Raw genomic sequence first — 23109 nt, forward strand, 5'->3', positions numbered from 1 at the left:
AAGTTAGCCAATCTATCAAGAGAGTAATTTGTCCTCATCGGAATATAATGAGCCGACTTCGTCAACTTATCCACCACAACCCATATAGCATCTTTCTTTTTTGGGGTCAATGGTAATCATATCACAAAGTCCATAGTAACTCTGTCCCACTTCCATTCGGGGACCAACATAGTCTGTAACAAACCTGAAGGTACTTGATGTTCAACTTTGACTTGCTGACATATAAAGCATTTCGATACAAAGTCAAAGATATCTCTCTTCTTGCCATTCTACCAGAACATTTTCTTCAAATCATTATACATCTTGGTACTTTCCGGATGAATAGACAAACGGCTATCATGTGCCTCTTGCAAGATTTTATGAATAATTTCATTGTTTCTTGGTACACAAACTCTGTCTCTGAAGATCAAACATCCATCAAGACTAATCTGAAAATCTGATTCAATACCTGACTCACATTGAGCTCTTTTAGCTTGCAGGTCACTATCATTGGTCTGAGCATCATAAATTTCCAGAAGGAATGTTGGTCTAGCCCTCAGCTCTGCCAAGACTGAACCATCATCAAACAATGCCAATCGAGTGTCCATGGCCTTCAGTGCAAACAAATATTTTCTGCTTAGAGCATTGGCGACCACATTCGCCTTTCCCGGGTCGTAATCAATGATCAGCTCGTAATCTTTAATTAGTTCTAACCATCTCCGCTATCTCAGATTCATTTCTTTTTGAGTCATCAAATACTTCAAACTCTTATGGTCGGTACATATACGACAAGTTTCAACATACAAATAATGCCTCCAACTTTTCAAGCCAAAAACAATGGCGGCAAGCTCTAAGTTGTACGTCGACTAATTCTTCTCATGTGGCTTCAACTACCGTGAAGCATAGGCTATCACCTTGCCATCTTGCATAAGTACAAAACCCAATCCATTTAAGGATGCATCACTGTAGACCATAAATTCTTTTCCCAGCTAAGGTAATACTAAAACTAGGGCTTCAGTCAGCAATGTCTTCAACCTCTCAAAACTCTGGTAACACTTTTCTGTCCATTCAAACTTAATGTCTTTCTATAGCAATCTCGTCATTGGAGTCGCTATCATGGAGAATCCTTTCACAAATCTTCGGTAGTAACTGGCTAGGCCCAAAAAGCTTCTGACCTTAGTTACATTTTTAGGTGGTTTCCATTGAATGATTCTAGAGATCTTGCTTGGATTAACTCGGATGCCTTCACCCGAAACAATATGACCCAAAAACCCTACTTCATGGAGCCAAACTCGCTCTTCCTAAATTTAGCATACAATTTTTTTTCCTGTAAGGTCTTTAACACAGTTCTCAAATGCTTCGCATGTTCTATCTCATCCTTGGAATAAATCAAAATGTTTTCAATGAACACAATGACAAACTTGTCCAAGTATGATCGAAATATCCTATTAATTAGATCCATGAATATGGTTGGTACATTCATTAACCCAAACGGCATGACAAGGAATTCATAGTGACCATACCTTGTTCGAAAAGTTGTCTTAGGCACGTCCGTCTCCTTAACTCGCAACTGATAGTAGCTGGATCTCTGGTCTATCTTAGAGAATACAGTGGTTCCCCTCAACTGGTCGAACAAATCATCGATCCTTGGCAAAGGATACTTATTCTTAATAGTTGTCTTGTTCAATTGTCGATAATCTATACATAGCCTCATTGAACCATCTTTCTTCTTTACAAATAATACGAGAGCACCCCAAGGCGAAAAACTCAGCCTTGCAAAACCTTTATTCGTCAACTCTTGCAACTGTGCTTTCAACTCTTTCAGCTCAGTTGGTGCCATCCTGTACGGAGCAATAGAAATAGGAGTTGTCCCTGGCACCAATTCAATACCAAACTCTATCTCTCTTTCAGGAGGTAATCCGGGTAATTCCTCCAGGAACACATCTAGATATTCACATACTATTGGCATGGACTCAATCTTCAACTCTGTTTCCTTAGTGTTCAGAACAAAACCAAGGTAGGCTTCGTACCCTTTACTCATATATCTCCGAGCCATCATTGAGGTAATTACAACCGGCGGTGTATCCAATTCTCTTGAAACAACCCGTAGAACCTTACCATCTGGGCATTTCAATTCAATATACCTGTTACCACAGTTTACAATTACATCATGCAGGGCTAACCAATCCATGCCAAGTATTACATCAAACTCATCGAATGGCAATAACATAAGGTTAGCCGGAAAGCAATGACCCTGAATCGTCGAAGGATAATTCTTACAGACTTTATCAATTAGGACTGATATGCCTAATGGGTTCGACACTCGGATAATAAATTCGTAAGTTCATGGATATCTTCATACTAGACACCAATCTCATGCAAATGTATGAATGCGTTGACCCCAGGCCAATTAAGGCAACAACACAAGTATTAAAAAGAGAAAAGGTACCCGTGATGATGTTAGAAGCAGAGGCTTCCTCTCTAGCGTGTATTGCATATGTTCTTACCAGGGCTCGAGCCTCTGATTTTGCAGTGTCTTTGGCCGTAACTCGACTGCCACTAGTACTTTCAGGATACCTTGGAGGTCTACCTTATGGAATAGGAACACTCGACTTCGGGGCTACTTCCACCTCTTTATCAGTTCACTCTGGGTAGTCTCTAAGGAAGTGGTCAAGAGAACCACATCTAAAGCATGCACCACTCTTCATTCGGCACTCTCCAAAGTGAAATTTATTACAGCTTTTACACTTTGGCTTTTGTTCATCTACACTCCCCACACTAGTCACCATTTGGGAAGAAGACTTTTGATTACATCGTTTGGAGCTTCTCACTCTACCTAAATATCCTACCGATGAAGTGAAGCATTCATGTTGACTCCTTGATTTCTTTGTGGAAATGAGAGCGTCTTACCACTGGATCTCTTACTCGCAACTCGAGCTTCTCTCTTAGCTTTCTTCTTTTCATTATTGAGCTCCTCGACTTTCTTAGCCTGATCAGCTAATCCAGCAAGCTCTCGTATCTCAAGGATCCCTATTAACAGCTTAATTTCCTCATTCAGACCTTCCTCGAAGCGTTTACACATTTCTGACTCTGTTTGGAACCATTCAGTTGCATACTGACTTAGTCTCACGAATTCCCTTTCGTATTCTGATTCCGTCTTATTTCCTTGTTTGAGTTCCAGAAACTCCTTCCGATTCGAGTTTAAGAACCTTTGACTAATGTATTTATTCCTAAACTCCACTTGGAAAAATTCCCAAGTGAAGTTTTCCTTTGGCACCACTGAAGATACGATCTTCCACTAGTGGTATGCAGTATCTTTTAGGAGAGACACGGCACACTTTAAGCACTCCTTAGGTGTGCATGATAATTCATCTAATACTTGTGTAGTATTCTTAAGCCAGAACTCGGCTCGTTCAGCATCATCATTGATCTTAGCTCTAAATTCCTCAGCCCCATACTTTCTAAGCTTGTCTACAGGGGCCTTACCCATTCTTACAAGTGCCATACCTCGTGGCATTTCTTCATCAGGTTGGTTAGGGGGCGGGGGAGGTCGTGGTATGTTGGGGCAATTTCTCAAATAATCCCCAAACCACTCATCTATCATGTCAAAGAATGGCCTCTTCCTGGCCTTCAGACATAGGACTTCTACGACTACAACAAACCGCTCGATGTACAGAAGCTAGAGCATAGCTCTCGGCTCCCTCAGACTCATCTTGTGCTTGATTGGAAGACATTTACTATATTCAAAAACAATTAAACAATTAGGAGATATCACACTATCAACGTTCGTATAATGGCATGTATAGTAAAACTCAATACACTCTACGGTAGTCTTAGAACCGACTAAATCGTAGCTTTGATACCACTAAATGTAGCACCCCTTACCCGTACCCGAGACGGGGACCATGTACGAGGTGTTACCTGACATGTACTTGGCATTTCTGGGAAATACGGGATATAAAATTTTATTTCAATTTGAAACCAATCGACTAACATCTTAGTGTCCCTATTATGGGCCTACAAGGCCCAAGTTATACATTGAAAAGAGGTCCAGGACTAAACCAGAACTTAGGAAAATTTCAAGGAAATTTCTAGGTTAGTGTCTCACACGCCTATGTGGAGACATAGCACATGCCCATGTCCTTTGCGACACGCCCGTGTCCCCTACCCGTGTGGAATTAATTAAATTTATTATCATTTTCGAACCTACAGAGGTTTTTACACGGCCAAGCAGATGCATGTGTCCTTCACACTACCTAGACACGCCCGTGTAGCCACCCATGTCCAAAAACTCGAGCATTATGTTTATGACATCAGCATGCATTTAGGGACATACGGCCAAGACACATGCCCTTGTGCTAGACCCTACCATCCACACTGTTGAGACACATGGCCGTGTCTTTACTCTTATGTTTACTACCATGCATTCTGACTTGAAATTCTTAGGTGCAGAGGACACACGGCCTAGACACACGCCCGTGTGTCTACCCATGTGGACCCTATTAGGCTATTTTCCAAGCCTTTGGTCACCTTCTAACCTCCGTTCTCACTTATAGGTTTTTATAATACATAACAAGGCCTTAATAAACCTCATTTCATGTAAACCTCATTTCATCTGTTTTACACATGCTAGGTTATTTCCTTTGTATCAAGGATTCCTATGCCTTATGAAACATTCAAAATTGGCTCATTATTATAACTCATTAACAATTATGGCCTAGCCATTCCATGTGATTTGATCATATTATAAGTATCTACTTGTGATACACCATTTCAATCATCACAATAACATTTGAACACAAACATGAACAACTTTGTAGGTCATACCCTACAACAAAATGAGCCAATTCCCATGGCCTTATACATGTGGACATGTATACCTTTACAAGCCTTCATATTGGAAAATCAAATGACACATATTAAAAAATGAGCAAAAGCTCTATACATGCCATTGAACAAAATAAAATATCTACATATCAAAGTTGGACAAGTTGATAGTGTGTTGACTCACCAACCGTCTTCCAATCTTTATGAGTCCTCGAGCTCTAACAAAAATAGGGAAAAGAGAATGGGTAAGCATTGACATGCTTAGTAAGCCCGAATAACTAGGAAATAAACTTATCGATTAATTAGCATGCAACTATATTAGGCAATAAAACCAACAAGCATGGAATGGTTTCCCTATCACATGCACTCAGTCAACAAGTTAGTCATATAACAATGCACCATGTAACTTGTCTAAGATGAGCTCATCAATCAACGCTTTTATTTTTATATCTCATGTTAATCCTGTTGAGTCTCTCAGAAAATCTCGATGGATTATTCATTTACCGTCAAGTCATAAGAGTGATCATCTCATGTATGCACTCTTGCAAACCTCACATCTTACGGCGGGATTACCAGTCCAGGCTAAATTCACTATAATATTAACTCATAAGGTGATGTCGGGATTACCAGTCCAGGCTAAATCCCTTGTAGCGACAAACACCCGTAATGAGCTCGGATCTGAATTACCAATCCAGGTTAAATTTAGATCCTAATCAGATTACCCGTTCGGGCTAAATCCATAATGCACACATATTCTTCAGGAGGCTCGATCACTCAAGGAACACCCATCCCGCGCTATATCCTTTCTATATTTGAGATCAACGGATTACCCGTCCATGCTAAATCCTTTTTTGCAACACATGCAGGATCTCAAGTCACATGTAAATCATGGTTTATCCATCGAACTTCCTTTTAACCTCAATCGGGACATTTATCATCATGTCATTATTTATAACACATTTCATGAAATTTCATGCCATCATCAAATACAATTATCATACATTCATAAAACATGCAATTAGGCATATTATGAGTTTAAAGTTAGTCAAACTTACCTGGTATTCGTCTCGGTTTCGCATTTTGGTTATTCTAAAAACTTACGTTTTCCTCGATCGACCTCTGAAATTTGTTCCTCAGGGTATATAATAATAAAAATGAATCATCAATACCTCACATTATTCTTTTTGAACCTAAATTTCACTCCTGGACAAAATAACTATTTTGCCCCTAACCTTCACATTTTTACGATTTAGTCCATAGGCTTGTATAATAAAATGCATGCAATTTCTACGTTACCCAAGCCTATTTGAATGTTCTTTCCTCTTATGGCAACCCACATTTTTCCATTATTTCACATTTCTACCACATAGTTTACACCTTTTACAAAAAGGTCTTTTTAGGGGTTTTTCATGAAAATCACCTAGAAAAAGATGTTTAACACACGTCTAACTTTAATATACCTCCATAAAACATCAAATAATAAACATGTCACACATGGGTCATTTTGCAAAAATGAACCCTAACTCAAAATATGGGTAGAAATAGAGAGAATAAGCTACCGGGATTTCAAAAATACAAAAAATATTAAAAACGAGGCTTGGGAGAACTTACTATTGAGCTTGAAAATGTTGAAAACCCTAGCTATGGAGAGCTTGAGAATTTTGGCTGGATGAGGGAGAAGAATGGCTGATTTTTGGCTTATTTTTCCCATTTTATTTCATTAATTAGCCAAATGACCAAAATGCCCTTAAGCGCTATCTTTAAAATTTCATCTGCACATGCCTATTTTTGTCCAAAATCTTAAAAATTGGGAAAATTGCTCTTTAAGACCTAATTATTAACCTAAAGCAATTTCATGCAAATTGCTTCTAGAATCCATGTTTTGCAATTTATTCAATTTGGTCCTTATTTTCCAATTAGACAACTTAGTCATAGAATTTCTTCATGAAACTTTAACACATGCATATTTCCATATTCTATACCTCATAATAACCATAAAATAAATATTTCAACATTGGATTTGTGGTCCCGAAATCACTGTTCCAACTAGGCCCTATTTCAGAATGTTACAATCCTCGCTCTCTTCAACTCATTGCCAGAGAATAGAATCTCTGGCTATTCGGTAGAGGTCCCAATCTGTGATTGTGCCCTAGCTATAACCTATCTTCTTTACGTTTGTAAGAATTTTATTTTTCAAGAACAAAATTGTTATTGTAAAGGGAAAGTAAGTTGGGCCAGAACGTCTAGCGACACAATTCTGCATTTCTCTCAGAATGATTTTTCTCACATCAATGGTCATTGCAATTACAATCGAGTATAATAAGACCATTCGCTCTAATCAAATTGTAGTCCCATGTGAAATAGGCATAAATCTGAATCGAATTAAATAGAACCATACCTTTGTTAGTGGTGTCAAATATTCTCTACGAAAAGTGTGAATTCCTTGCTTTGACACAGTCCTCTTAGAACCTAGAATTTTAAGATCCTCGAGAGTTTCTTGCAGATTTTCAGGCTCAACATTTCTCATCGAGAAAGAATATTCATCATCTTCGAAATTAGGTAATTCAAAGAATTCATTAATAGTGTTTGAGGTTATTAGTACCTCGATTCCTTGAACAAAAACTTATGTTAATTCGTATGAGGTCAAACTAGCATAAATTGTGACAGCCCATTTTCAATGAAATCAGAACAGTGTTTCGAGACCATAAATCCGATCCAAAAATAAGGTTTATTTTTTATTTCATTATATGATTCGTATTATAATAGGCATGTCTTGTGAAAATGTTGATACGAAAATTTTATCAGTTAAGTGTTTAGTTACGAGAAGGACTAAATCGCATAAAATGTGAACGTTGAATTCTAGTGGCTATAAGGATTAAATAGATATGGAATTCAAATCAAAAGGTCCTTATATGTTAATTAGACTATTAAAGAAGTATGTAGATTTTTTTTTGATAACTCATCTCCATGGAAATATAGAAAAAGGGCAAGGACTAAATTAGAAATTACAAAATACTTGATTAAATAAAAGATGAAAAGAAAATATCATCTTATTTTTGTCATCTTCAACCTAAAATTTGATGGAAACCCTAGAAGAGAGAGAAAAAACTTTCAAGGCCTAATTGGGTAAGTTTTCTTATCCCGTTTTTAGTAATTTTGATATTTTTAAAATCGGGATAGCTTAATCTCTCTATTTGAGGGATTAATTTGAAAAATTATCAAAGTATGGAAAATGAGTCAAGGATGTATATGCTGAAAATTAGAAATTATAGTAGAAAATGGAAGGTTGTTGTTAGATAAACAACTTTTACAAAGTGATTTTTTATGGAAACATGGTTTAGGGACTAAAATGTAAACCTGTGAAATTGAAGAAAAATTCTGAACTTTTATGAACATATGTTCTGTAAAATTTGTAATGGGATTTTGTTTAGGCTTGGAATAAGGAGTAAATAGCACAAGTTTCATTTTCCGAGCCTAGGGACGAAATCAAAATTTATGGAAAATTAGGGGCAAAATGGTAATTTTGCCTAGAACGTAAATTGAGTACATTTAAATATGAAATGTGTGAAATTGATGGTTAAATTCATTTATATAGATCTGAACAACACTAATTCGGGGTTAGATCGAGGAAAAGAAAAGGTTTCAGATTAGTAGATTTCTAATGCGAATAAGTGTCGAGGTAAGTCCGTGTAACCTAATTGAGCAAGTAAATATGTTTAAATTGAATGTTATGATTGTATGAAATGTTATTATCATTTGATGTGAATTATTTGATTGCTATAAAGAAAAATTGAGTACATGCTTGAAATAATGAAAAAGGGGTTGGCCCCGATTGAATCTTGAATTTCGATGATTATTGTACTTTCCTGAAACTAATAAGGTCCTGCGTTTGTTGTGAACGGGATTTAGCTCGGATGAGTAATCCCATTAACCTTGTTATAGAATGGATTTAGCCCGAACAGGTAATCCTGATATAACACCTCTTGAGTATACGTTACAATTAGGGCTTAGCCTGGACTAGCAATCCTGTTATACGATATGTGGCTCGAGAGCGTGTTCTGTGATTAAGTGCCCTAATGGGTACCGTTGAATAAGAATTGACGGATTATTGAATTGTACACCTCAAGTGTACTACGTGAGCATCCATTGGAATTTCAATGATTCAACGAACATAAAACCCTTAACATGGCATGAAGATTTTGAGATGAGATGACAATGTCTTGAAAGAGTGTTGCATGATGAGCTCATCGATTCTTCTTGATGTACATGTGTACTTTGTGACTAACATGTTTGATCGGGTGCATTTATTTAGGCAATTTAACCAAATGGATGGAAAACTTATTATTGTATGCTTAGATTTAATAAACGGGATTGGTAAGTTTAGTTTTCGTTATACGAACATACTAAGCATGTAATGCTTACTCCATTTTATTTTTCCCCTGTTTCGAATGAAATCAGATGGTTCTATTTCTCAATCTTTTGATTAGAGCACCCTATCTTTAGAGATAAAGTGTAACATCCTGATTTTCGGGTTTTTTCGCGATTCTTGATATTTTAAGTAAGTTTCTAAAATTTGGTATGTGATTATGGAATTCATAATTTGGGTATGTAAATGGGCTTATGGAAGGCCCATGAGATGGCCAAAACCCTGGGGAATTTTTAAATTTTGGACTTAGGAGTTACGGGTTCTGGCTAGGTGCCCTTATATAAAGTTGTGGGTAAAATGTATCACAAAAAGAGCTTTGGTAAAGTGGCAAGGGTGACGCCACTAAGCCCCTAAAAAGGTGGCATGTGGAGCATATGGGAAGACAGGGGATCGATTCCCTGTCTTGGCAAGTAAGAGTATTTATTTTTATGTGCAGGAAGGATAAGTGTTGGAATCCAAGTGGATTCTGTAAGAGGAGAGTTTGGATCAAGTAAAATGCATGGATTAAGGAGGGATAAGGGGAGAGATTTTAGGGATTTGATATGAAGATAGAGTTGGTCGAATAAGGGAGATTAGAGGGGGGAATTTCGGCAGAGAGGTTTAGTTAGGGATTTTCGGCACTTAGGTATTTTTGTGCTATTTTCTCCTTGGAGGATTAGTCTTTTTCTCTCTTTTTCTTTTGCAGCCTAATCTACCACCTCTTCTTCCATCTTTTCTTCCTTCTCCTTCTTTTAAACCAGCCCACTATTCCCTCCATTCACCCATTGTTTCTTTCCTTTATCTCTACTTCTGCCGAAATACCGCAAAAAGCCGAAATCAGTAAAGATAGGGGGGTGCCGATTCTTTGTGACCAGCAACCTTTTCTTTCCTTTTCAATTGTTGGCATTCAATTCATTTACCTTTTAGACGTACGGATTCAAGAGAAGAAAGACTGTGGTAAGTGCTCGAACTCTAAACGATTCCTAGAGTAACTTTTGGCCAAAAGCCGAAACCCCTCTAGTTTAGGGAGGTGGCCGAATATGAGTATAGGCCTTATGGGGTCTTCTTTTAATATTTTTGTGGTTTATTTAGTGGAGGGGCAGCAAGGTGTAGTGTCGACTTGGAGTAGCTTGGATCACCGGAGTGGCTAGACCTAGTCATCAATCGCGGCAAGGTAAGATTCCTAAGGCCACTATAGATGGTGGCTGAATGTGTAAGTATTAAGATTTTTGGTTTGGTTCAATTATGGGAAGCTGATTATTAACGATGGATTATAGGAGAAATCGTGTAGGAGATCTCGTCGAGGAATATCGCCAAACAGGTGTGTAACGAACCCTCTTTCACGAGCTTAAAGCGATAAATGCCAAAAAGCCAAGATGCCAAAATTCTGGCATTTCGAGGACTCGTGAGCAAGCGAACGCTCATTAGTTAGTTAGATTCGTTGAGATGATGATCAGGAACATTGGAAACAGTAAGAACGTGATTTTTGGCAGTCACGGTAAGTTAGGCCTCGAGGGGCTGCAATAGGGCCCAATAGGCTTTCGGGCCCATTTGGGTAAAATTGGTAGAAAATGGAAATCTGTTAAATTGCATTTAAGACTGTTAATACTGTTATGGATATAGGCTAAATGGGCCTAGATGACAAAATCGGCTAAGTAGGGCCCATTAGGGGTTTTAGGCCCAATAACTCGGTTTCGCTAAAAATGGGCTAGAAGCGCTGTTTAAACAAATGAATAGTTAGTAACTGATGATGAACATGGAAAAATACCTAATTTTTGGTAAAATTACGATATTACCCTTATAATATGAAAATGACCATTTTGCCCCTAAGTAAAAATGACCATTATACCCCTAGGGTTTAAACGTAAATTTTAATACATGGGATTTTGATAAACATGGTATGTATGATATGCACATGACATGTATGATATGCACATGATATGTATGATATGCACATGATGTATTCATAAATGCATTGGGTTGGGTTTTTATATGGATGGAGGAAGTGTAAAAGGGCTTATGCCCCAGTTATGATAAAGGGCTTATGCCCCAGTTATGATAAAGGGCTTATGCCCCAGTTATTAAAAGGGCTTATGCCCCAGTTATTAAAAGGGCTTTGCCCTGTTATTAAAAGAGGCTAGGCCTCCAAGATATGATAAAGCACTATCTTGCCGTTAGAGAGAGTATGGCGGGGTGGGTCGAGTTAATCCTCACATGGTGTGTTGGTTGGTACGGGTGGAGAGTAGCGGATGGTGGGTTGAGTAGTCTCCCCAAATGGGCTTGCATTCTCTCATTGACATTACATGTGATATTGAAATAGGCCTATGGGCCATACCGTTTACAGTAAAGGCTTCGGCCCAGTAATATGAAATATGAAAAGGTTTCGGCCCAGTGTTATGAAATACGAAGTGTGAAAAGGGCTATGGCCCAGTACATGTTGAGATTGGATTTGGGCTTAGGCTCAACAGGCTGTTATTGTTTTAGGCTCTAAAAGGGGCTTGTTGCACACTGAGTTTCCAAACTCACCCCCTTTCCGTAACCTTGCAGGTGAGCCTTGATGTGGGGACTTCGGCTGGAGGGGATTCAGAGTAGCCACGGTGATCACCTTTGGACTTTTAAATAAGCGTTGGCTTTCATTGAATTTCCTTTAATTATTATTTATTTTGGGGTTGCAATAAGGCCATTTTAACTTTCCTTTTATTTCTTTTCGGGATTATTTTAATTTTAATAACTTTAAACCTGGTTGATAATTATTCAAATGGGCTAGACTTAGGACGTGTTTTCAAAACGATACTTGTTTTCAAAATAGCTCAATGCCACGATTAATCGATTTATCAAAGATGTCCACTTGAACAAATTTAAAACTCGATATAACAAAGTGTGGCTATGGTTGTGGGCATGTCTAGGATTGGATCCAATCAAAGAGCTTGGTACTTAGCGACCTTCATGGCTCACCTCCTCTGTCTCGGATACCTACGGTGCTCGACTTCCATACACTTTGTTAACTCAACAAAATATATGGTTTTTAAGACACTAAAACGGAACGTGGGTTTTCAACTCCAATATGGCACTTCAGATTCGGCCATAACGTCTGGGCCGGGTTTTGGGTGTTACATAAAGACGGGCGTGAACTTTTTGTACGTCATATGCCTACTTTTTTTGAAACATTTCCAGTTGTTTTGGTAGATGGAGACTGAATTGTTAGAGCGGATGTCCCTTTTAGAAAGGCAGAATCAAAGTATAGTGTCGAACAAGTAAGTGTAACTGTTGAGTTCTATGGCGGCGAACTCAATGGAGTGAGTTATAGCGATCCTGCTAGTGTGAAAAAATATGCTAGATGTGCTCAATTGGGTGAAAATTTTGAATTAGATCGTGCTACTTTGAAATCCGATGGTGTTTTTCGTAGTAGTCCGAGGAGTTGGTTTACTTTTGGGCATGCTTCGTTTGCCTTGCTTTTCTTCTTCGGACACATTTGGCATGGTGCTAGAACCCTATTCAGAGATGTTTTTGCCGGTACTGATCCAGATTTGGATGCTCAAGTGGAATTTGGAGCATTCCAAAAACTTAGGATTAGTGTATCGGTCACGGTAACATAACAACATTCTTTTGGAAACAAAAAAAGAGAATTTCTTCAGGGGAGAAATGAGAGATATTTTCTTCCACCACCGAGAATTATTTGACTCTTTCATTTCAAACAATTTACATGATACATCAGGCTTCTATTTTATAGGTATAGAATTTAATGATTTTTAAGATAATTTGTTGTGGTCATTTGAGTTGTTAATTTGTTAATAGTAATAAAGAGAATAACGAATAGAAAGTAATGGCTTGGCTCATGGATAAACGACCAATCCCCGGTAGAAGAAAAGGTTCCATTGGAACTATTATTTATTTCAGGGTGTCTTGTCTCTCTTTTCTTTACTTAAAAAAAGAGATAGAGAGTGAGGAAGTGCAAACATAAATGGCAAGAAGATATTGGAACATAAATTTGGAAGAGATATTGGAAGCAGGAGTTCATTTTCGTCATGGTACTAGGAAATGGAATCCTAGAATGGCGCCATATATCTCTGCAAAAGGTAAGGGAATTCATATTACAAATCTGACTAGAACAAAAACAATATCAATATAACAATAATATATATATTTCATTCGAATTCAAAGTGGATTCTTATTTTCTATATTATGTATTCTTTTTAGTTCAATTAGATGCAAGGGCTAAGCACTGAATAAAAAAAACAGAGAATAGAGTCATGGGCCCCTACTTTATAATATAATGAAAGGCATGCTTGATAGAAAGATTAGATTACATAAAGTCAATGAATGAGGTGGGTTCATTAACAACTCACAGATGAAAAAATGGCAAAAAAGAAAGCATTCACTCCGGGTCAAATAGCAATGATTTGAAGCACTTCTTTATACATTATTTCGGAAACCCAAGGACTCAATCGCATAGATATGTAAAATACAGGATTTCCAATCCTAGTAGGAAAGGGAGGGAAACAGATACTCAATTTAAAGTGAGTAAACAGAATTCCATACTCGATCTCATTGATACATATGGAATTCTGTGGAAAACCGTATTCGATGAAAGTCGTATGTACGGCTTGGAGGGAGATCTTTCATATCTTTCGAGATCTACCCTACAATATGGGGTCAAAAAGCCAAAATAAATGATTTTAGCCCTTATAAAAAGAAAATGGATTCTTGAACCCCTTTCACGCTCATGTCACGTCGAGGTACTGCAGAAGAAAAAATTGCAATATTTGATCCAATTTATCGTAATCGATTAATTAACATGTTAGTTAACCGTATTCTGAAACACAGAAAAAAATCATTGGCTTATCAAATTATCTATCGAGCCTTGAAAAAGATTCAACAAAAGACAGAAACAAATCCACTATCTGTTTTACGTCAAGCGAGAACTCCTTTACTTTACTTTATTTGGTGTAACTACTTGAGTCGGATGAGAGGAAACTCTCATGTCAGATTTTGAGGGGAGGATCCCGCAGGGCCCTATCCTAATTTTTCTTTTGCTAGGCCCGTCACTAAAAAACCTACTTTCTTACGATTACGAGATTCATTCGTATATGAAATTCAATCCTGGAAATACAGTATCCCACTTTTTTTTACTACCCAAGGTTTCGATACATTTCAAAGTTGCGAAATTTCTACCGGAGCAGGTGCTATTCGAGATGCTCAGAAGCTTGTGAAGGTTAGAGATCACTAGAGCACAGTCACACTATCAACTAGTCATTTTGGGTATACTTAGTAAAATCATTTTGGTATAATGGCATGTATAGGACAACTTGACCATTAGTAGCTTGATAATGATGTTTTGTAACCTAGCCATTGGAATGGCTAGTAATGGCTTATTTTGGTATGATTAACTAGGTTATAATGATATATTTATATGTGATATTGATCGCGTGATTCGTAACAAGTAATAAATATTTATAATGAAGATCAAACCTTGACTAACTATTATCACGATGAAAACGCAAGCGTACCTATCGAACAATAGTATAGTAACAGCAAGACCAGGATATCGTACCCAAGGGAACTAAAAGTACTAGTAATAGCTATCTTTTTATTATCTAACCTAGAAAAAAGGGGTTTGTTTATTAAACTAATTATCTAAACTAATTAACTAATTTAATTAAAGCAAAGAGAAAAAATGGAAAAAAGACTTGAAGAGAAACAATTGATAAAGACAACACCTAAGGAGGAATCCACCTAGATTTCACTTGTTATTTGACTCTAAACCGGACGAATTATTCACTTGACTTGATCCGTGAGACTCCCTAACCTATGTTATTATCCCTTTCGAGACTAATAATGTCTAACCCTCAGTTGAATTAATCGAAATTTCTTTCTTAATTAAAACCCTAGGGAAGTAATAAATCACTCTACAGATTCACATATTAGGTTTCACCCTAATCAGGCAAAATCTCGTAACCCTAGTTCTAGGCATTCGATCAACTCCGCTTAATTATGCCAAATCTACTCTTAAGCAGGGTCTATTCCTCCTCTGCATAAGCACATCAAATCATGAATTAATACCTGGAATATTAACTCAAGCATTAATAACACATAATTAAGAACAAATCCACATAATTAAGAACAAATCAAGTTTTATCATATAGTTCAGATAATAATAACAAGATCCATCATAGGTTTTATCTCCCTTAGGTATCTAAGGGGTTTAGTTCATAATAAAATAAGAGTACATCTCAAAAGTATGAAAATAACAAAACATAAAGAAAACTCTAAAACCCTGAAGGAATTTTGAGAGAGATCTTCAGTCTTGGAGTAGCTCTGGCTTTTGAGATGGATCGTCTGGCTTTCTTCAAGTAATTCCCGGCATGTGGTATTGTATTCCAGAAAAGTTCTAGAAAGAGTGGCCCCCTTCTAGGTCACACTTAGGGTGTTTATATAGGCTTTGGACTTGCTTTCTCCCTCCCTAAGTACACTTTTCCGTGTAAAATACAACTGTTTGAAAAAGGGACACGCCCGTGTTCCACGGCCATGTGACGTGATTACCAGGCCGTGTTTGATCCGTTAAATTGCACACGGCCGTGTGGGCTCAATGTCCAGGCCGTGTGAATTTTAAAAACCTTAGTCGACACCCCAGAAGGCCACGGGCGTGTGAGATGCCCGTGTGGCAAGGCTTAGGCCGTGTCATCTTCTCGATTTGGTCTATTTTGTCCCTTTTTAGCTCGTTTTTGGCTCCTTTCGACTCTTGGTGCTCTCTTGAGTACAAAACATGAAATAACCAGATTGAGCACCAAAATCCACAAATCTAGTAATAAACATCCATAAATATGCTAAGTATTTAGGGTATAGATATGTATAATTTGGCGTTTATTAAATACCCCCACACTTAAGCATTTTCTTGTCTTCAAGCAAAATTCTCATTTACTGCTAGAATTCATTCCTCTCAATAACATAATCATTACTAATAATGTTATAAGTTATTCCACAAAAAATCATACAGTGAGAATTCAACTATAAGGGCATTAAAAGCTTCAAACAATCTAAATCGAATATTTTAATAATAAAATCATAGGTAATCTCCTTCCTCTAAGTAATTAACTTTAGTCCTAAATATACAAGAGATGACATCCTCACTAAAGATTCACTCAAATCACTCAATGTGTTTAAGGTTTAAGATTAAGCACTCGATTGTCTAACATGAAAAGTTATTACCATAGGCTTGCATGAAAATCAAATCTCCACCACTTGTAAATGATATGATACACTAATCAAAAAGTCTTTGCATGGTTGTAACGGGGTTTAGGTTACAGGTATGGATACAAGCTGAAGAGACAAAGGTTAGAATCGAGATAATTTTAATATATTACCCCACTATCAAAAACTTAATTACTGAACCACAAACAAATATCTAGAATTATTTTACATGAGTTGATGACAACTTTAGCTTGCTGAGAATTACAATATAATACTGAGTTTTTTTTTAAGAACAAATCAAGTCGATACAATATAGAAAACATACTTCATGATTCAGTAACAAAAAATGGTAAAAATAGCGAGGTAACAATATTAAATTCAATCTCAATAAAAAGGGTCAAATTAAATAGGAGGATTTCAACAATAATGGTTAATGGGTTAATGATGAGGGTTAATCAATGAAGAAGGTTTAGTAGGCTCAAGAGGTTTCACTAAGGGCTTAATTATGTGGAAAGGCTTTTTATGGAGTAAATGGGTTAAATCCTAAGTGCCTTTATCATCTCAATATATCAAATCATACGTGTGATCTTGACATGTATAATTGAAGCAAGTTCTAGAATAATAGTTCAATGTTGACACACTCAAACCACAAAAGAAGTGAACAAGAAAGAAAGTTATATGCTCAATAGGCTCAAAAATCTCACCAAAAATTCCTGTATACTTAAGATTTCAAGATAATACCTCAATTTAGGAAAAATAGTCTAAAAAATTTTATTTCTCAAACTATCAACTTATCATGCTCGATTCTTTAAGGTCCTATAATCAAATAATAATGTATAATTCCCTAGGTCTAATTCACAACATATCAACAATAATTATAGATCAATCAGAATTCATTCTATCAATATTATGAGAAAATCACTTAAGCACAAGACCAAATTCAGGGATTTGAGAATAATGCGAAAAGTTAGGTTTCATGTTCACCCCCTACACTTAAGATGTACATTACCCTCAATCTACAAAGATAGATTATTCAGAATAAAGAAAATCATAAGAGGAAGGGAGGTGAAACTCCCTGTTATATGGATGTGGAGCTTGATTCTGAGGATGGAGTATTCAGGGAAAGTGGTAGCTGCCATTGTTCTTGGCTAGATGAAGAAATTGGGTCATTGAACATGACACTCGTTAGGTATTGTTTCCTTTTTATTTCCTCATTCCGTAAAATATTCCTAGCAGCTTTGCTTGGAAGTTTGTAGAATCATGAAGAGCTTATTAGGAGTTGGTGTGGAAGAGAGCGTAGTGGAATTACTTGTTAGAAATACCAGAAAATGGAAAAAAGTAAAATTTACTAATATAGATATGCCTTTCAAAATAAAATAATAAAATTGAAATGAAAACAAAAATCAAAATAAAAATAAAAATAAAATAAAATAAAATAAAAATAAGAATAAAAAAAAGGAGGATTTAATGATCCTCGTCGGTGGGGCCCTCAAGTGGTGGTGCTGGAGTGGCGATGTGAAAGTGCTGGCACAGCTACTACATCATGGCCAGCATATCGTCCATCTGTCAGTCCCGTCGCTGATCTCGCTCGTGAATCATCTCGAACTACGTAGTGCAATACTGCTCGAAGTGGGCGAGTCGGTCGGAAAGATGTGCTAATGAAGCAGCCGCATGAACTGGTCGTTCCTTAGGTGGCGTGGTGGAAGGCTCCTCATGCTGTGGGGGAACATCATCAGGAATGTCCTCAAGATCCTCCTCGTCAATGGCATGAGATAGACGGTGCTGAGGAGGATCATTCCCACGTCGGCGCTCAATCATCCTCATGTGTAACATAGTCGTGATGCCCTATGGGGACATTTGACCTATCAGGGTAAGCGCTGATGACTGGGCCGTGGTGTTGAAGAGGCCGAAGTGTCTGGCAAGGTGAGTCATGTAGGGGCCAGTGGAGATCACTCCCTTCCTATGCTGCTCGGTCTGATGGCGAATGGCAAAAGCAATGAAGTAGGCCAAGTCAGTTACGTGTGCATTCACTATACACCATAAATAGTAGGCGTCGTGGGTGGTGACGACGTCGGTGCTCTCTCTCCTCCTAGTCAAGGTGTGTGCCAATATAGCATGGAGATATCGTAGGAAAGGGGGGAGAGCTGAGGCCTTCGAGCGGCTAGAGTCGTAGGTGGGAGAGAGTGCTGCCAAAGCCTTCCAGCATAAGGAAAGAGAGATGTGGTTATTGTGTGGTAGTGTATTCATGTCCTCCTCCTCCATAAACTCATCGGTGTAAAGTCCCAGAGGAACTCCAAACTCTGGGACACTCATCGCACGAACTAGACCGCCTAATCAGAAGTGAATGGTGCCTGGGTCATCATTGTTCGTCATCACCACCTGTAAATGAAAAGTAGAGCAGAATCGTAATAGAGAAGAATCGTTCCCATGGGTTTGTGGGCAGGAGGGCGCAGATGGCATCAGTGAGCTGGACTTGCTCTACAGCAGCCCAGTCGATGCAGCGACATGTGGTAATGGATCGTGCGAGTAGTATCTGAAATAGATCCTCCTGCGAAGCTTGCAGAAATTCAAGGAACGAGTGCCGAACTTCGGCTGTAGCACGTACCAAGAAAGAACTCGGTCCCTTACGTCTCTTTGAGGATGTGACCGCGGCCTTTTTTTGCTCTCGATGACAATATAATGTACCTGAAAATATATGAGTATTGATAGAATCCAAGATACATCAGTAGTTAAGCAAGATGCCTAAAACTAGTATATGCTATTTAGTTGCTTAAATAATTCAAATATAGAAAATTCTAAAGCAAACTCCTAACTTGTCTAAAGCAAAATAGTACAATATCTATGTAAAACATATAGAATACTAATGTAGCAACATAAATTGAAAAAAAATAAAGTTGAGAAAGTGAACCAAAGGCTATGGTATGGCGGCGCACGGGCGTGTGGTGGCGAGCATGGGCGTGTGACGCGGAGAGGAAGCCGTGTGGTGGGAAAATGGAGGGTATAGAGAGGGGAAAGTAGGGATTAATGCAAGGGGAATGGATTTCAGGGTGGTTTGAGGGTTGGGGAAGTGAGAATCTTGGGAATAGTGGCCGAAATAAGGATTAGGGAGTGGGGAAGAGGAGTTTTCAGCTAGGGTTTTGAAAGGGGGGAGAAGATGAACAGTGATTTGTTTATATAGGGAAGGTGCACACGGCCTAGGGCCACGCCCGTGTACTTTGAGGGTGAGCTCGTGTTTTTCGAATTTTTCAATTTAGGTCGTGCCTGGCTACTATCCCACGCCCGTGTGTCTTGGGCGTGTGTCAAACACAGCCATATCGTACAGCCGTTCCTAGCTTTGTTCGCTTCTCCCACGCCTATGTTTTATGGTAGCACGCCCGTGTATTGTTGTACGTGGCTGAATAGCACGGGTGTGTCGCACGCCCGTGTCGAAGAAATAGAATCGAGCCTTGTCCCTGGCACGCCCGTGGTTTTCTATCCCCACACCTGTGTTTTTCCTATCAAGTTCACCCACGGCCATGTCGCACGGCCGTGGGGATTTATCGTACCCCGTGTTTTGGGGAAATCATGTCCTGCTTCAACACAGCCACATCGCACTGCCGTGTTTCTTCCCCTATTTGGCCACAGCTTTAGGCACGCCCGTGTGCCTAGCCGTGTGTGCTAAAAAACTTTGCAATTCAAAGACTAAGTTAATTGATTCAAAGTGTGAGAAGTTAAAAATAAAGAAATCAAAATATGTTAGTGCTCGGGTTGCCTCCCGAGAAGCGTTTATTTATAGTCTAAGATTGACTTACCTCTCTGTTGATTTATCATGGTGGCTTGAGGATTTCATACTCCTCGTTCCTGCTGTCAATTTTAAAATAAGGTTTTAATCGGGTGTTGTTTACCTTAAAAGTGCCGAACTTGGGATGACTCACCTCAACCGTACCGAATGGGAAAATACTGAGTACCATAAGAGGGATTTCGTCATTTTGTGTGGTAGTGACAATGTGAGGATCAACGGCATCTAGTAATACTGTATCGCCAACCTTAAGTTGATTAGGAGAGGTATCGGGCTTGTTTTTGCATAGTTTCGATTTATCATGTGTTTTCGATTTGTGTTCTCGCCATTCATCTAGCTCCTCTATTCGTAGTCTTCGTTCTTCATGGACGTCTTTGTTCTCTTCACGATAGTAGCGCACTGTCTCTGTTGTCTTGGTTCAAAGAAGTTCCTGCAAGGACGATTGAATATTAGTTTTATCATTGACAGGTTTTATAGCATTAGCTTGGGTCTTAGAGGTTTTGACTGAGTCGCGCGCTTGGAGTGTTACTGCGTCGTCACCTGCACGAAGTGTTAGCTCTCTTGTGCCTACATTAATAATGGTTCTGGCAGTTGCTAAAAATGGTCGTCCTAAAATTAAAGGTACCTCGTTATCCTCATCCATATCTAAGACAATGAAGTCTACTGGGTAAATAAATTTATCAATTTTAACGAGAATGTCTTCAATAATACCCTTAGGAAATCTAACTGTTTTGTCAACCAATTGTATGCTTATCCTAGTCTATTTGGATTTACCGAGACCTAGTCGTTTAAACATTTTATACGGTATAACATTTATACTTGCTCCTAGATCAACTAAAGCATTATTCACAGATAGACTACCAATTAAACAAGGAATTGTAAAACTCCCTGGATCTTTTAATTTGTTAGGTAGCTCATTCTTTAGGATAGCTGAGCAGACTGCATTGAGTTCCACATGCGATGTAGCATCTAATTTCCTTTTATTGCTCAGAAGCTCCTTTAAGAATTTTGCTGAGTTGGGCATCTGCGAAAGAACTTCAATAAAGGGTAAGTTAATATGTAATTTCTTTAAGAGTTTGAAAAACTTACCAAATTATTCTTCTGTTTTGTCTTTCGTCATCGCTTTAGGATATGGCACACGAGGTTCATGATTTTTACTTACCTGTTTGAGATCATTATTGTTTACCTCTTCTCGTCCTTTGTTCATTGCGTTGTCTTGCTGTATTTCTGGCTCGGGTGAAATGAGTCCGTCCTTATTTTGAATGCTAATTGCATTGAGGTGTTCCCTCAGATTAGGTTCAGTATTACTTGGTAAGCTACCTTGTGGTCATTCAGAGATTAGTTTAGACAACTGGCCTATCTGAGTTTCGAGTCCTTGGATCGATGCTTGTTGATTCTTAAGTGTTATCTCAGTATTTTGGAAACGGGTTACTGACATCGAGATGAATTTAGAAAGCATCTCTTCAAGGTTTAGTTTCTTCTCTTATTGATAAGGTGGCTGTTGAAAACCCTGAGGATTTTGTGGCTTTTGATTCCCTTGACCACCCCAGGAGAAATTTGGGTGGTTCCTCCAACCTGCATTATAGGTATTACTATATGGGTTATTTTGAGATCTAAAGTTATTATTACCCATATAGTTGACTTGTTCTTCTTCAGTTTTAGGATTGAAGGATTGGTATTCTGTATGCACACCTCCTCCGCTTGAGTCACACCTCATTACTGGATGTACTGCGTAGAACCAAGTAAACTGTCAATCTTTTTATTGAGAAGTTCTACCTGATTAGAGAGCATGGTGACTGAATTGATGTTATAAACGCCGACTGTTTTCGTTGGATTTTTCCTCATAACTTTCCACTGATAGTTATTCAGTGACATCTCCTCTATAAATTCATATGCATCTTCCTATGTTTTATTGTTGATGGTTCCGCCAACAGCTGCATCAATCATTTGTCTTGTCGAGGGATTCACACCATTGTAGAACGTTTGAACTTGTAGCCAAAGCGGTAACCCATGGTGAGGGCACCTTCTTAGTAAGTCCTTGTATCTCTCCCATGCATCATAAAGTGTTTCTAAACCCATCTGCACAAAAGAAGAGATATCATTATGTAATTTAGCCGTTTTAGCTGGCAGAAAATATTTTAGTAAAAATTTCTCGGTCATTTGTTCCCAAGTAGTGATAGACTCTTGTGGTAACGAGTTCAACCACTGTTTAGCTTTGTTTCTCAGTGAAAAGGGAAATAACCAAAGACGAATGGCATCATCAGAAACGCCATTGATTTTGAATGTATCTCAAAATTCAATAAAATTCGCCAAGTGCGTGTTAGGATCCTCATCTTGCAAACCATCAAACTGAACAAACTGCTGTATCATTTGAATTGTGTTAGGTTTTAGTTCGAAATTATTCGCAGTAATAGCAGGTCTAACTATACTAGACTCAGTTCCTGTTAAAGAAGGTTTAGCATAGTCATACATAGTATGTGGAGTAGGATTTTGATTAGCTACAATTGCAGGAGACAGCTGATTGCCTGGATTTTCGGCCATCTCTTCGGTTGGGGTTTGAGTATCGTCTTCTAGCTCGTTCTCCGTGTATCGTAAACCATGCCTTATTTCTCTTTGATTTTTGCGAATTGTACGATCGATTTCTTCTTCAAAAAGTAATGGTCCTGACGGGTTTCTTTTAGTCATGACTATAAAAACCTACCAAAAGAGAGAAAAAGTAAATTAATAAATAATAAAATAAAATAAAATTACAAGAAAAATAAATGGCTAAAGTAATAAAAATTTAGTGTTCCTAATATTTCAGTTCCCCGGCAACGGCGCCAAAAACTTGATCGTGTGATTTGTAACAAGTAATAAATATTTATAATGAAGATCAAACCTAGACTAACTATTATCACGACGAAAAGGCAAGCGCACCTATCGAACAATAGTA

General features: G+C 38.1%; 1 non-coding gene across 1 annotated transcript; it reads left to right on the top strand.

Annotated features, from left to right (window-relative positions):
• The first annotated feature begins 22182 nt into the window (after nucleotides 1-22182).
• Nucleotides 22183-22288, top strand: LOC128293370 (small nucleolar RNA R71). The gene has a single exon (XR_008283554.1). It is a non-coding gene; the product is annotated as a small nucleolar RNA R71 (small nucleolar RNA).
• The last annotated feature ends 821 nt before the right edge of the window (nucleotides 22289-23109 follow it).

Source organism: Gossypium arboreum, chromosome 5 (genome assembly GCF_025698485.1).
Source record: "Gossypium arboreum isolate Shixiya-1 chromosome 5, ASM2569848v2, whole genome shotgun sequence".
Classification (NCBI taxonomy): domain Eukaryota; kingdom Viridiplantae; phylum Streptophyta; class Magnoliopsida; order Malvales; family Malvaceae; genus Gossypium; species Gossypium arboreum.